Source organism: Varroa destructor, unplaced genomic scaffold (genome assembly GCF_002443255.2).
Source record: "Varroa destructor unplaced genomic scaffold, Vdes_3.0 BEIS01000004.1, whole genome shotgun sequence".
Lineage (NCBI taxonomy): Eukaryota > Metazoa > Arthropoda > Arachnida > Mesostigmata > Varroidae > Varroa > Varroa destructor.
The window spans coordinates 18,025,062-18,038,872 of record NW_019211457.1 but is presented as its reverse complement, the minus strand read 5'-3'; the positions used below and the strand labels follow the sequence as shown (position 1 = coordinate 18,038,872).

The 13,811-nt window shown below is 40.6% G+C and overlaps 1 protein-coding gene across 3 annotated transcripts in view; it reads left to right on the top strand.

The window, feature by feature from the left end:
* The window catches only part of sona (sol narae metalloprotease), a 247,384-nt gene that overhangs the window by 6,342 nt on the left and 227,231 nt on the right, over positions 1 to 13,811 (top strand). For 2 of the 3 annotated variants that reach the window (XM_086987901.1, XM_086987900.1), the window contains 3 exons: positions 204 to 487; positions 8,845 to 8,905; positions 11,164 to 11,291. The gene's annotated coding sequence lies outside the window, so the exon portion shown is untranslated. Of the gene's footprint in view, positions 1 to 9; positions 119 to 203; positions 488 to 8,844; positions 8,906 to 11,163; positions 11,292 to 13,811 lie in introns of those variants that run through there. The other variant, XM_086987902.1, reaches the window with a different exon arrangement.

Below are 13,811 nucleotides of genomic sequence, written 5' to 3'. Positions count from 1 at the left end.
TAGTTGCGAATTTTACTATACAGACTCATATTTTTACTACAACAGGATAAAATGCTGTCTAGTTCACAGTGAATATTGTTTGCTCATGAAGCTCTATTAAGAGTTGAATAACGAATCGGTGAGAAAAAAGGATAACGTTATGAATAACAAACGATGTAGAGATTGTAAATTAATGTATGTGTTTGAATGTTTTTTCTGCTCAGGTCTGATTTTGTATGCGTGCTTAATTGCGAACACGACCGAGCTTTCGACAAACCACGTGCATTAAACTCGCCTCAAGTTTTCTGCCCCCTCGGACTCGATGTTCAGTGCGTGTAGAAGTTACTCGGCGACGTGGATCGTGAAATCACATATGAGTTGAAAAATTTTCTACAGTAGCCAAGTGGTCCGAACTGTATATAGAACGTGTGTCAGAACTAGTTACAAGTTCGGAAGGTCTATTTTGAACAGATACCTGGATATCGGATATTATGCACTCGGCGGAAAGGTGTGTTGATTTTAAAATGTTTCAAGGCAATGACTAAAATGTCGATGCACTTAATAGACCCATCTCTTCGTTAAATTTCAAGAGTGTCTGATGGGGTGCTCGGCTGGAAGTGAGAGTCCAAATCTGCCCATACAGATAACAGAGAGGATTTTTTCTACGCTGGGTTATTGCGCATGCGCGATTAGAAACATGGCGGTAATTTCAAAGTAAAACGAAACCGAGGTAGTGTAAGTGCGGTATCTAACTAGTATAAGCGGTGTCATAATCCGGAAGCCTATAACAAAGGTCCTCCAAGTCCAGATAAATCTGTGTCAAAATAAATAAAATTTAATTTTAGTAAATTTTTATTAAATTAACTTACTAGCTAATATATTGAGGCTCCTGCTAATAATTATCATGATGATAATTATTATTATGATGAAATTAATAATTGCTGGTCCTAAAAAGCTTTGTAAGTGTTTAGAAAAATTCTAGTGCACTTTTCTTTATTGACAGCCATTTCTAAACGTGCCATTGCATCGCGGTTATGCCATTCTAACATTAGACAAAGAATATGGGCTTTTCAGATAAGTACACTTGAACAAATTAGAACATTAAATAGGAACATGATTGGCCCAACAGGAATCACGATTTATGCATCACTTATTAACTAAATAGCTTTTAACTTAGTTTCGAACATAGCATTTGCATTCGATGTATACCTCGACCTAATAAATACCATTCATTCGGACTAGTAGTATAAATGAAGGGTATTCAGATAATATTACAGTTATTATGTTCGGGACTCCTTCTGATAGTAATCATAAAATACTGCGTTTATCCCTGAATTGGAAAAAGCACATTCATAGGTGTACATATATATGGTCCTACAGTAGAGGCGTGCGATTGTTGTTTCTGAGGTCAGAACCATATTACCGGGTAAAAAAACAGCGGCCAGCCATTACTATATTACAAACCCAATGTTTATTTATTTATTTTTGCCTCAGGCTTTTCACTCAAAGTCGGCATGTCAAGGCCGAGCGCACTAAACACATACATCGTCGAGTTTATAAACAACAGAGGCCAAGCATGTGCTGACTGAACCCTTTGAGCCGCTGCTATGACGTTACAAACTGAGCACTCGGTAAACTTTTGTAATAATCAGTGATTCATCACCGTTAATGAATCACTACAATGGCAACGAGTAGTTTACGCCTGAATTTAACCACGCCGCACAAACAGACTAGACGTGTCTATAGCATAATATGTGAACTGTCATCTATGACCAACAAACAGTTCCCCAACAATAAACATAACATATATTATGGCCACGCAGAAGTCCCAGAAAGTGTCTTCCATTATACCTTCGCATTTTTGGCCAAATACTACCACGAGTTCGTAAACACTTGGATCATTTTAATGTTATGCAAAGATACGCAAATTATATATATATATATCACATCGGAATAGACGGTAGTCGGAAGTCGTCAATTGTGTCATTGGAGGAAGGTTTTCTCATCCCATATTATTCAAGTTTATTGTAACAATGGCAAAGCCATTCGGCCCTGTCTACTCATGTTATTATTACCTTTTGTAGCGTAGTTCTCCTAATATATGTTATACATACACTATGTGTATATATGTCTATACAGCAGCGGGGTTCAATAAGCGGGTTCAGTCAGAGCGGCGTTGCTGGCTAGAACAATGATAATTCTGTTTCAACGATTGTTCACTAGTATCTGTTGTTATCATTGTCACGGTTGTTGTCTGAAAACAATGCCTAAACGATTCACAGCGATGTATGATCCCCTGCTCATAAGGAGCGGAACGCGTAGTTCTCTATATCATCAGCAGTTCATCGACGATATAAATCTTAATAATATTATTACGCAGAGCTGTTGTCGATAGATGGTCAGGATGTGTATTTTAGAAATTCCGGTTCGAGCAATGATGACGACAGCAGCAGTTCCGCTTGACGGGATGCGCTGCCTGCTTTTGTCGCTCTCATCACTATCATTATATAATAATCATAGTAATAATTGAGAGAGTAGAATTTTCGTAATAAATTAATAAGCAACCAGGACGATTATGTAGGCGTCGGAACGCCTGACTAAATGGCAGTAAGGATCGTTGTTTGCTGGGAGACGGTCTGTGATGAATATGGACGTAGTAGCAGTAGTAGCAGCAATAATGGAAACTCCAAAGAAACCGTATTACGAATTCTACGAGTTTCCATTATTGCTGCGAGTTTTGGTGAATCTTCAATTGAAAGTGTGAATTTTTTAGATGTTATGTGTGTTGAGGGGTTAATGAATAAATACTATTTACGAACGTCGAGCCTCATTCCCAGATATTTGTCGCCATGTTCATATTCTGGACCTTAATTTTTAACAGCACTCGCACCTGCTAAATAAATCTTCACTTTTGTCTACCGCTGGTCCTGCATGAGTACTTCCTCTCTTAGCATAACTACTTGGACGACTATACCCATCGGTGTGACCATATATTACTAAATGTCGTTGTTTATTGCTTCTCCCGCGTAAAATCATCTGAACGGAGTCATCGCTTTAATAACGTTATTATGGATTATTGGTTATTGAATATTGCTGGTAATAATATAAGGGATATTGGTAGGCTGAAGATTTTTTCAAAGGGTAGACTTCCGATATTCAACCTTAAGCAGATGGCCTTTTCTAGGCGACACGTTGATTTTTTCTAAAAGATTAAAAATGGAAGGTTGTTTATTTTGATTAGGCTCTATAAAATAGGCATAATATGTGGGAGGTTATGGAGGTTCTGGAATAAGGAGTTCCTCACAAATTCGCCATTTGATTTTTGTGAAAACGTTCGAGAACTTGTGAAGTATATATTGGAAAGTTTGAAAACATTTACTTTAGGAGAGCTATAGACATAACAGGGTATCGGCTTACTAAAACGTTTCAACGAGAGCGCGCGAGCTTACTTTCAAGGATATAAAAGGATGCTAGCAATTTAATAGCCAGCGCCTGGACTGTAAGTAACTTTTGGTTAAGCAAGGTTTTAACGACAAATGGACGTAGCGCTAATAGCCGACAGTGTATTTATATATAAAGGTGCAATAAAATTATCTTGGTTCCATGCTGGCAATTCTAATGTTGAAGTCAGGAACTTTTTCAGATATAGGCAATGTGGTATAGGATTCATTGCAATAAAAGAATGAAGCAATTAGGAAGATCAGGCTAACGATAGCAAAGCGGCCGTTGGGACGTTCCAAAGGAAGGAGAACGGGATTCCTATAATAGACTACGTCACCAATAAGCAGGAGAGAATTTCAGGCAACAGAAGAGCGGGATTCTTAAAGTAAGATAATAGATTAACTAAATAGGCGGGTAGAATTGCTAGGAACAGAAATTTGCAACAGAACACCATAGCCAAAACGACCTGGTTTTAAAAGAATGGAAACCAGGTAATTCGTAACTATTACAGCCGGCTGATGTAATAGTTGCGTTGGGACAACAGAACTACTGGACGATCCCAATGGAGTCACTGCTTTTTCGGGTCTTGTGTACGTTGCTTAAGCCGTTAAGCATTACGTTGGACAGGTGGCTTTCAGCATGCAAGAAAGCGTGTTTATGCTCGGACACGGACCCACACCAGCCTGTTTTTCTAGGTTTAAAGGCAAACATGTTATCCACTGTGCCATCACGGAAGCTAATGGAGCAACTGCAAGCAAATAACATAATAGATAAGACAAGATAATTGCCATCGGACCATTAGCTTTAGTGTGTACCAAAGCTATAGTTTAAGATATATGAAGTAGTAATATAGTGACAGCCAAGGAAGCGTGGAATAAAGCCCGAGGATCTGTTTAGCAATAACTAACGTACTCAAAGTCTGATGAGCGTATTATTTATGATTATTACATACCTGCTAATAAAGTAATCCGAATAAATACTGTCACAGTGTATGATTTTTTACGAATCTAACCTAGACGAATCCATGTCGTTTCCTTTCCTAGATCAGGATTCTGTCTATAATTGATCTTCTTCCCTTTGCGGTCTTCCGACCGTTGGCTACCCTATCAAATGACTACTTCTACAGTTGGTTTTGATCATTTGCGTAGCAAAGTATCACTCATGTATGTCCTGTTGGCAGTCATTGACGCTCTTTGTTCTTACCCTACACAGCTAAAATATAAAATTCTAATATTATTATATTATAATTATAAACTACTTTTGAATATCAGCAAACACTCGCTATAGAAGCTTTGCGCAAGGAAAATGATAAAAGCACTTCAATGAGTATTAGTCTCATGTAACAAGCATTTCTTCATACCTTTACTAAGTATATCTTTCGGATGAATTATGCAGTTACGTGCACTTTCCACTGCGCCTGCTTTCTATCCTATTCAGATATTTTGCCCATGACATTTTTTACCAAGCATAGCGAGAAAGAATACGGTTCTTTGCTATTCTCCTTTTCAATAGCAGTACTGCAGGAATCGGCAAACCCTAGGGGAAAAAATGAGATCCTGTATCGTTTCCTCTTTGACGACGACGACGACGACGACGAGTTCCATCATGGAAGCCAGGCCCCGACCATTCATCGAAGCAACATAATAAAGCGTTCATTTACTTTCCCTACCTCAGGCTAGACTTAGTCAATAGCTCTCGGACACTAACGGTCCCGTATGTCTACGAGCCTCTAGAAGTAGTTATACTGGTTGATTATAATTTAACTCTATAGCGCGCTATCGTGATCCGGCTTGACTACACCTACTATACACACTTTTTTGTTGACAAGAAAATCCTTTCAAATAGTTACTTATTTTCTTTCTTTCTTTCATTGCTTCGAAGTTAAACTTCAGCACATTTTCCTTTAACTGTTCAGGCAACGGTTCCATCACTATCGGCAATGGCATCATTCCGGCACCATCGGATCCTAGTTTTCCTGTCCGTTGACATTCGTTGTCCGTTCATTGAATACAGCCATGAAATTTTGTTTCAACGTAAACCTCGAACGGTGGCAAAATATGCCGCTTGCTAGCTGATCAATCAGCCAAGCAGGCGGCCATAGCAGCTACCATTCATTTATTCGTTCTTTCTTTCGCCGTTGACTTTCTTCGTCTCTTCATATTAGCTTTGGATCATATTTTGGCTGCGTAGTCCCTCCAACAGAACTCCGCCTTCACTCGAACATTGCAGTGCCATCGCCCAACAACCCTAGCCGTTTATTTGTTCGTGATGCTCTTTGCAACACGGCGTCGGCGAAGCTAGTGACGCAAACGACGATGAAGTAAGCGCCAAGACACAAGAGGCCGCCTCCACTGTGGTTGTGTGATGCGACGCCTCCGGAGTGGATCGGAGACGGTTTAGTCAGCCATCACTATTATACAATGGCAGATCCTGTGTCTCCATTTTATCGGTGGTCGCGCGTTTTAAATTCGTCCATTGGCCCACCTACTAGGTACTGGTCACTCAGCTGGGCTGACGAAAGCCACTTGCTTTATTGGCTCGCTAACTGCGACGAGTGTTCTGCACGAAGACCGCACGAAAGGGTCATTGTAACCTTAGTAAAAGTGATGTTAATGATGGTGATGATCCCGATGACGATAACGTTTCGACAATTAGGCGGTTTTTTTTGTCCTGACACTTAACTTTCTTTCTATAGAAGTCTGATTGATCTGGTTAGTCGAGGTTGGAAGAAATAGGCCTCTCTAGTGTAAAGATATCTTAAAACTTGCGTCCGAACCATATCCAAAGCGCACGGTTGACAATCTATATGAACCTGCATGAAATAAAAATCTTGTAGACTTTGCGTCGTAAATTTTGAAGAACTATGACAAGCGAAGCTTGCCACGGACGTAGCTTTAGTTCAGTTGAATTAATATAATAATAAATTTAAGTCTTCGATAAATTCTAGAAATAGCATGCAAATATAATGTAACAAATCTGCATACGATGCTTAATGCCGATCCAATTTATTAGTATTTGAATTATGCTGTAAGCATGTCAATTCAGTGGTCTCCACGGTTAACCCTACAGATTTGGATCTTGCAACATTTCTCGGATGGATGCACACATATCGTCTTAATCGTCTTGTTATTCTCTTGAGTTATTATTGAGATGAAGTAACATCCCATTTAGGGTTTCGTTATTTGCTGTTGTTTCCTTATACGTCCAAGTTGACATTACGTACGCCATGTGCGGGCAGTGGCCATCGTGCCGTCATTTAATGCATAACTTCTCCGAGCTATTAAGCACTTCTTCAGACTGCAACACCGTACGTTTAACCGATCAGTGGCAAAAGCTTTTGCCTCGTTGGATTCCGCTGCTTTCAGTCTGGTATCTGGGTGTCTATCTGTTCGCCAAGGACCAACAAAACTCTGCTGATCTTGTCAAGCAACAGCGGCTCGTTTCACTCTTGCCTGATCTCTGAATAGAGATTGCAGAGGCAGACCATACTAGTTACATGGCGCAGACACGACGGTCGCGGCAGAGGCAAATGTGGATCGCGTCTTGCTGCCGATATGAGCACGAAACTCCGATATAGTACTACGAAACATGTACTCATGCGTTTGGCCGAAACGAAGAACCAAAGTGTCCGGCAAATCAGCCGGCAGCCTGTCGGCCTGGTCGACCAATCGGTCATCCAGCGCCACGGACACAACGGTTCCGGATGTCGTTGCTGTTATTGTTCCTGTTACTGGAACTTTTTCGTCGAGAGCGAACGACGATCCAAGTGTCGGGCGCTATTTTGGCGGGAAGATTCAAATGAAGATGATTTCACGCTTTCATTGTATTGTGTATGGTAGGGTGCAACACAAGTCGTAACCATCGCTATCATCGTCACGAATGTTTGCCTGTATCAGCTCTTCGTTGCGGCCATTTACTTGGTTGACATGGTGTCGCCCACGCTGCTCGTATACTTCCAGTCCCGCTCCTCCCTTTTGGGTGAAACGAGGACGTACTGCTAGTGTTCTTATTCATCTCTTCTATTTTTTTCGTTCATGCGAAGAAGATTATTGACGGTAAGGCAGTGGTGGCAAACTACAATGAGTTTTGTATACCGTCTACAGAGAGCCGTTGGTAGAGGTTGGCAGGACATGCAGTGAATACACAGGTGAAAACAACGGTTGGGAGGTTATACATTTAGGCATGTATCAACCGGTATAAACAAAGCGAACGATGTAGTAGATAAAAATATTCGGCAAGATAAGCGTTACGATAAGCCGTAGTTTGCGTCACGGTAGGCTATGAGGAAAACCAAATTGCTGGCGCATTTCAAGATTTACTAGACACAACTAACTTCGAAATTTAAGTCTTATCTTGTTTACCAGAACGAATCCAATGGTCGTGTCGGAAGAATAAGCTATAGAGAACTGCTAGCAAACAACCAAAGAGTTTAAGCTTCAAGAGATTTTAACCTGTCTTTAGGTAAATAACACGCTAAACAAATGTAAAAAATATTTACACATGTTTAGAATGTGGACATGGGCAAATACCTAGCTCCACTGCCCAGGCCTATTCACCCAAATGTGCGAATTCTTCCGGCTTATGCCGACTTTTCGCGAAGTAGAATCTTTCAGATAACGAATTAGTTAGTCAAGTGTTGAAGGTTACAGCTTGACCACTGCCCAGCCCTGTTGAATAAAGCGATGTCCTTGTCGCTTGAATAGTTGGGATATGGTTGCTTTTGAGCTTGAGGCAAGACTCTCTTGTGATCTAATTCATAATAGGGCGTTCGCGTGAGTGCGTAATTGTAACGTGGGATAGCGGCCATTCGTTTCATTCTTTATTGTAAATTCTATGCTAGTTTGTGAGCCCGCCGACAAAATGGCATCTCTGAATAAGAGCGACGTGATTCGTCTGATCCTTGAGTATCGGAAATCTAAACCCAAGCTAACACTCACTGATGATTATGCAAAAGGCAAGAATTTCAACTAAGATAGGAACTGGAGAAATACTTCGATGGGGGGGGTCTGTAATAGAAATATGGTATATTAGGACATAAATTGGATCCGCAAGGGTGCGTATAAATTGAAACTACGTTTTTATTTATAAACTTCTTTAGTTAACCATAGCTTCCTTTAGTTAACGTTTGGTTGAAACCTATGGTTCTTTTGATAAGCAAATAAGATGGAATGTTGTTACATTAAATCTTCTATGCAAATAAAAAGCTAATTGGTTCTTTCGTCGGTAAAAACTTAATTTACCCATGATTATAGGGGCCGTCAACCACTGCTTTCCTTCGATTAACCACTAATTATTCGACAGTTGTGCTTAAGGCTCATCTTAGATATGTGTTTATTACTACGCTACTATGCCTATACCAACGATTCTCTGTAAAGCAGTGTTTTTCCACTGATCATAATAAAACCGATTAAATACTCATTTCAGGACAGCCTCTATCATCCAACCAGTCCTGGAATAATGCTTTACACAGTAAGCACGCGTATGGGTATGTAAACGTTTCGTATATTTTATTTCAAAATTCTCTTTTATCCTTTCAATATACAGACGGGTTTTATAATCCGAGCAGGACGCCTCTGTCTTGTATTGTAGGACAGCCTCTCAATGTCCGGGACAGCATGGCCAATACGCATCCGTTTGAATGCGATGACCATACCCAAAAGGCATGTTGCCAAACTGGTTCAAGTGTCAGCGTTGGCAAAAATTGTTACCGACTAATAAGGGTTGGGAAAAGCAAATATGAAGAAAGAATAGCAAATAAAGCCAGATAAGGTGTCGTCATTAAGGTTAATATCTGCTTGTGTCGTTGGCACGCCGTTTCATAAATGTGTTTAGGTGCACGTGTTTAATGCTATACCTAAAAATAGGTGATAGTTTCTTCACATAGGATGGATAACTTTAACATCAAAAATGCATAAGGAAAGATTTTCTATATAAACTCATTAAACTTGTGAGAAGCTCACGGGCTCAGAGAGTAGCGTGTGGGCTGAGGATCATATAATGCTAGATTCATTCAGATAATGAAATTAAAGCATGTCTAATGGGTGTGTCGGTATATTAATGCAAACGCTTCCCAATAGGCGTTGATATAGCTCTCAGATAATGTGTTCCATCTTTATATAAGAAAGGCGATCCTTAAGCTTTGATATAACATTCTTACCGACGCGATCGCCTTCCGTAGTATATTGAACAGCTTAATGGCCGTTCGCCGACGATCGAAAGCAAGATTTGGATGAAAGGAAGTGGAATTCTTGTAAGAAAAACAAATCACATGTTGTTGTTGTTATTAAGTCGATAACACCAGTAGTTTAGACTCAGCTCGGTGGTGCAGCTGCTTCTGTTCCCACACCGAGAGCGGCGTTCGCCGACAATATATACTATCGATCTACGTATCTACTGCGACGAATCACCTATCCGCAATGCACAGACGATACCTTCTGCTATCGTGTTGTCTCGTGCGCGAACAACATTATAATCATAGCCGTCACATGGGGCAAGGGGAGCTTACATTGTCGTCATTGCGCGTCTGCCCGATTTTGTCAAGTACGCCATAGCGTCAACGCTTACAAGTGATACAATTACAGCTGCCACTTCAGCCTGTTCTACTTGCTCAGTCTTCGCGGAGTCAGCGCTTTGCAATGAACGCTTAGTTAGTAAATGATGATGAGGCCTTGTTTCTCTCAGATCTCGCCGATGAGTCGCCAGAGACGTGAGCATGAATCATTTGATCCAGCGCGCGGCCTAATAAGAAACTCGCAATTCAGTCAATAATGGTGTCCAATGATGATGGCCACCGTGGACCGCGGTTAAAGAATACCACCAGTAGCTATGGCAACGCTGGCATTGGCTGGTTTCGTTCCAAAAGGAAAGTGAAGGCATTGCGCCTCCTTTCCCTACTTCGTCAGCGGAAAGCCCTTCGTGTTATCGCAGAACGCTCAGCCAAGCAAAGTCAAGCAGGCAGATCAGCTGTTTGAACCGACGACGGGACTCCGACCTTCGTCTGGATACAGACAGCGCGCGACGTGCCAATAGACGCATGTGGCCCGCCAACGAAATTGGCGTAACCCGGTAAAAGCCAAATGAAAACGATGGTTGAAGTGAGTCGTAAATAAACAGTGCTCGCAGTTAATAAAGTCAGTCTTCGGGTCGTTACTGTTACCCATAAAAGGTATAGTTTAGCAAAGGAAGAGGAAAAGGGTTTTTCTCATTGCTGATATCAGTCACTGTTTGTCCATACTTCCTGGGCTTCGTTCTTCACTTTACGAAGGACAAGGTGCACATTTAAAGCATGACTAGCGTCGTCGAGGGGTCTGCGCGAATCTCTGAGTTTTGTGAATCCAGGATAATGGGTTCAAAATCGAAGCTTCTCTCTGCATCTTCTTGAGTGGAATTACATTAATGGTGGAATAGCAACTGCTGATGAAGTATATGTTCAGAACTTCTCATCTCACGCGGTGCAGTTGTGAATATTTCTTCTTCTTATAGAAACAAAAGTACGTTTTGAGTGTGTTCTGACCGGTCATCGGTGTTCGAATCCGGCGGGCGTAGACGGTAAAACGGGCATGGTCATTTTTATGCGTTCAATACGGTGGAATGATATTGTGGTGTTGGCTTTGGATTGATAGTTTCAGGATTATTATTCAGTGCATTCAGTGCCTATACAGAAGAAGCTGCCTTACGCCAGAGTAAATATCAACTTACTGACGACGGTGTCCTTGTATTATTCCAATATGTTTGCCGTTTAAGATTTTCTTTGCAACAAGTGCTTTTATGGACTATAGAGTGGACTGATATTCAAGGATATACCGATGCCGAACTCAGCGGTCCGATGCAGCCGATAGTCAAGGGGCCGTCTCCTCCGTTCATAAATCAAGGTATGAAGCGAAAGATTGTTTTAGACTATTAGTAAAAGTCGCTAGGGAAGGTAAAGTGCCGATATGACCCCGGTTACAACAACGACGCCAGAGCATGCCTATTTTACAATACGCCACCTACAAAGGGAAATAGACCACGGTTCGCGAGTTGAGATTCTTTTCAGCTTATTATTTCAAAATCGGCGTCCTGCAAATTAAAAAAAAATTTATTTTTTTGTGTCTGCGTTCAGTGCCACGTTTGCAAAGTCGACAAATATTTAATGAAAGGACTGAAAGAAGTGTGAGTGGGCAGTGTCAGAACAAGCGGTCGGAGGATCTTCACTGTTCATTATCACCAATCATCACTTTTCGATCTGATCTTCTTGAGTTCTTCCTTCATTGATGCTTTACGTGACATATTTATTATATATGTCAGTGTTTTTTTTTGTATCAGCAATCTGTGTCACCGCAGTAACAACGTGTGTCTTTAGCGTTGTGTGGTTCGAGCCGGAGTATGCCGCCCTACGAACGTTTGCCTCTGTATTCATTCCATGCTGCTAAAATCTATATAGATTCATATGCTACCTTCAACGAGTGCTTAATTTTTTTTAGCGAATACACAGGATTGCACAAAATGGAGCTCGGCGACGACATTTCAACAATAACTGGCAGAAAGTTTTTGCAGAAACACAATCTGCAAAAACGTTTTACGAGAAGGAAGACATTTTTCGTTCACATGAATGGACTGGCTATGGTTTTAAATGCATTTCTAAAGCTTCCCTGTTTTCAGGCTGGTGTTTCCCTATTGACGGACATTAGACTTGTGCACAATATATAATATCCGTTTAGCTCAATTGGGCTCGAGTAAGGTATTCTTCGTAAACAAAAGGTCTGTTTGGCAACTCAGTCGCTCGATATCACAAAAAAAATCCGTTGGATATAGTTTTTGCCTGGTTCTTGCCCCTTTGTCCCAATGCGTCATTCGAGACTGTCATCATTGGACAACATAAGGGTAACATCCTTAGAAGTTGGTTCTTAGGTCATTTTTTTAGATTCGACTATAGTGGATTCGAAGTAACGCATCTTCAAATGTCTATTGTCTGACAACATTGAGCACGTGGTCTAATCTCTGATTTGGTCATGAAGAGTTTTTAGTTTTGTTGAACAGGTGCAGGCGCAGGTAGCGGAAAAGGACTAGCGAGATTACTAGCACCAAGAGCAATCGTTCCGGTTCAGAGGCCATGTCGGGTTCTCCCAATGACAAATTCGTTAAGATCTGTCATAACAGATTTGTTTTGAATGACCTACAATTTTTGATTTTTCACATGACAAACGCCATTTGAGAGGTAAAAGTACAGCTGCATGTTACCTAGAACGTGACCGAAACGTTTCGATTTTTTCAGCGAAGGAGCTTAGGAGCGAGTGTGTGACATGTAAAAGTCTGCAACAAACGCCCAGCCCTGTTCTAGAAAAACTAGATGAATCCTCGTAGAGTTATACGTATCTTCACGGTACAGCAAAGGAAAGAACATCTGGAGTCGAGAAGCAAAAGATATTATAAAAATAGGGCATCTTAAATATTAAATTCATTCTGGTAAACTGTTGAAGCTTTATCGATATGTTTTCATGGGTTTTTGCGCTATCGACAACTGCCAATGTTCGTTCTGAATACAGGCGCGAATGCTTTGCCTGTTACTGTTAATAATAATAACAATAATGATGATGTTTATAATAACATTGAAATGCAGTAATCGCTTCTGTGTATTTTCGTTACATACAATCTACTGCTCCTGTTGGCTTGTAATAGACGTGTATTTGTTTTGCGAACTTCTGAATCTGTCTTAAATTTATATGGATGGCTATAGAAACATCTTTTTTTTTTGTGTTCTGAGTTTTACAGTCTGGTATCGTCGTTAGGCATTCCATCCGATGGTTAGTTCCCACGAGGAAAGCAAATGTCTATGCCCGGATTTGAACCTAGACTGTGCTAAGATTTGCATGCCGCTACGTTACCCACTAAACTACCATGGGGACCATAGAGACCCTCCGTACTGTTGAAATACGTCATTGAGGAACGCCATGCTGTTCAGATTCTGCTTTAAACCTACGCTCAAAAAAAACAGATAGATAGATATGTATATATAGCTACCTAACAAAAATACTATGTGTATCACTGAACTGAACGCAGTGCATCAATCATTGTGAAGTGTTTTTTACTAGTTGTTTTGAAAGTGTCCAATAAAATATAGCCATTGTCAGAATTCAGAGGCCATCCATTGTTTTGCAGAATCATTTTCGAATTGAGATCTACAACGTGGATGTCCTACTTACTGCTCAACTTCAGACGCACTGTAGTGTTTAAATAGTTCAAGTGAATGTTATCGAAGGCTCTCAAAAATGCCAAAGTGGTAATTGAAACCTCTGAATGAGCTAGATAAAAATTAAGCTGACTTCTAAAGGCATAGATTTTGATTGTATCGTATGATATGATACAAGAATTAAAATCTAGAAAAAGTTTAAATCATTCCTCATTGTAGACAA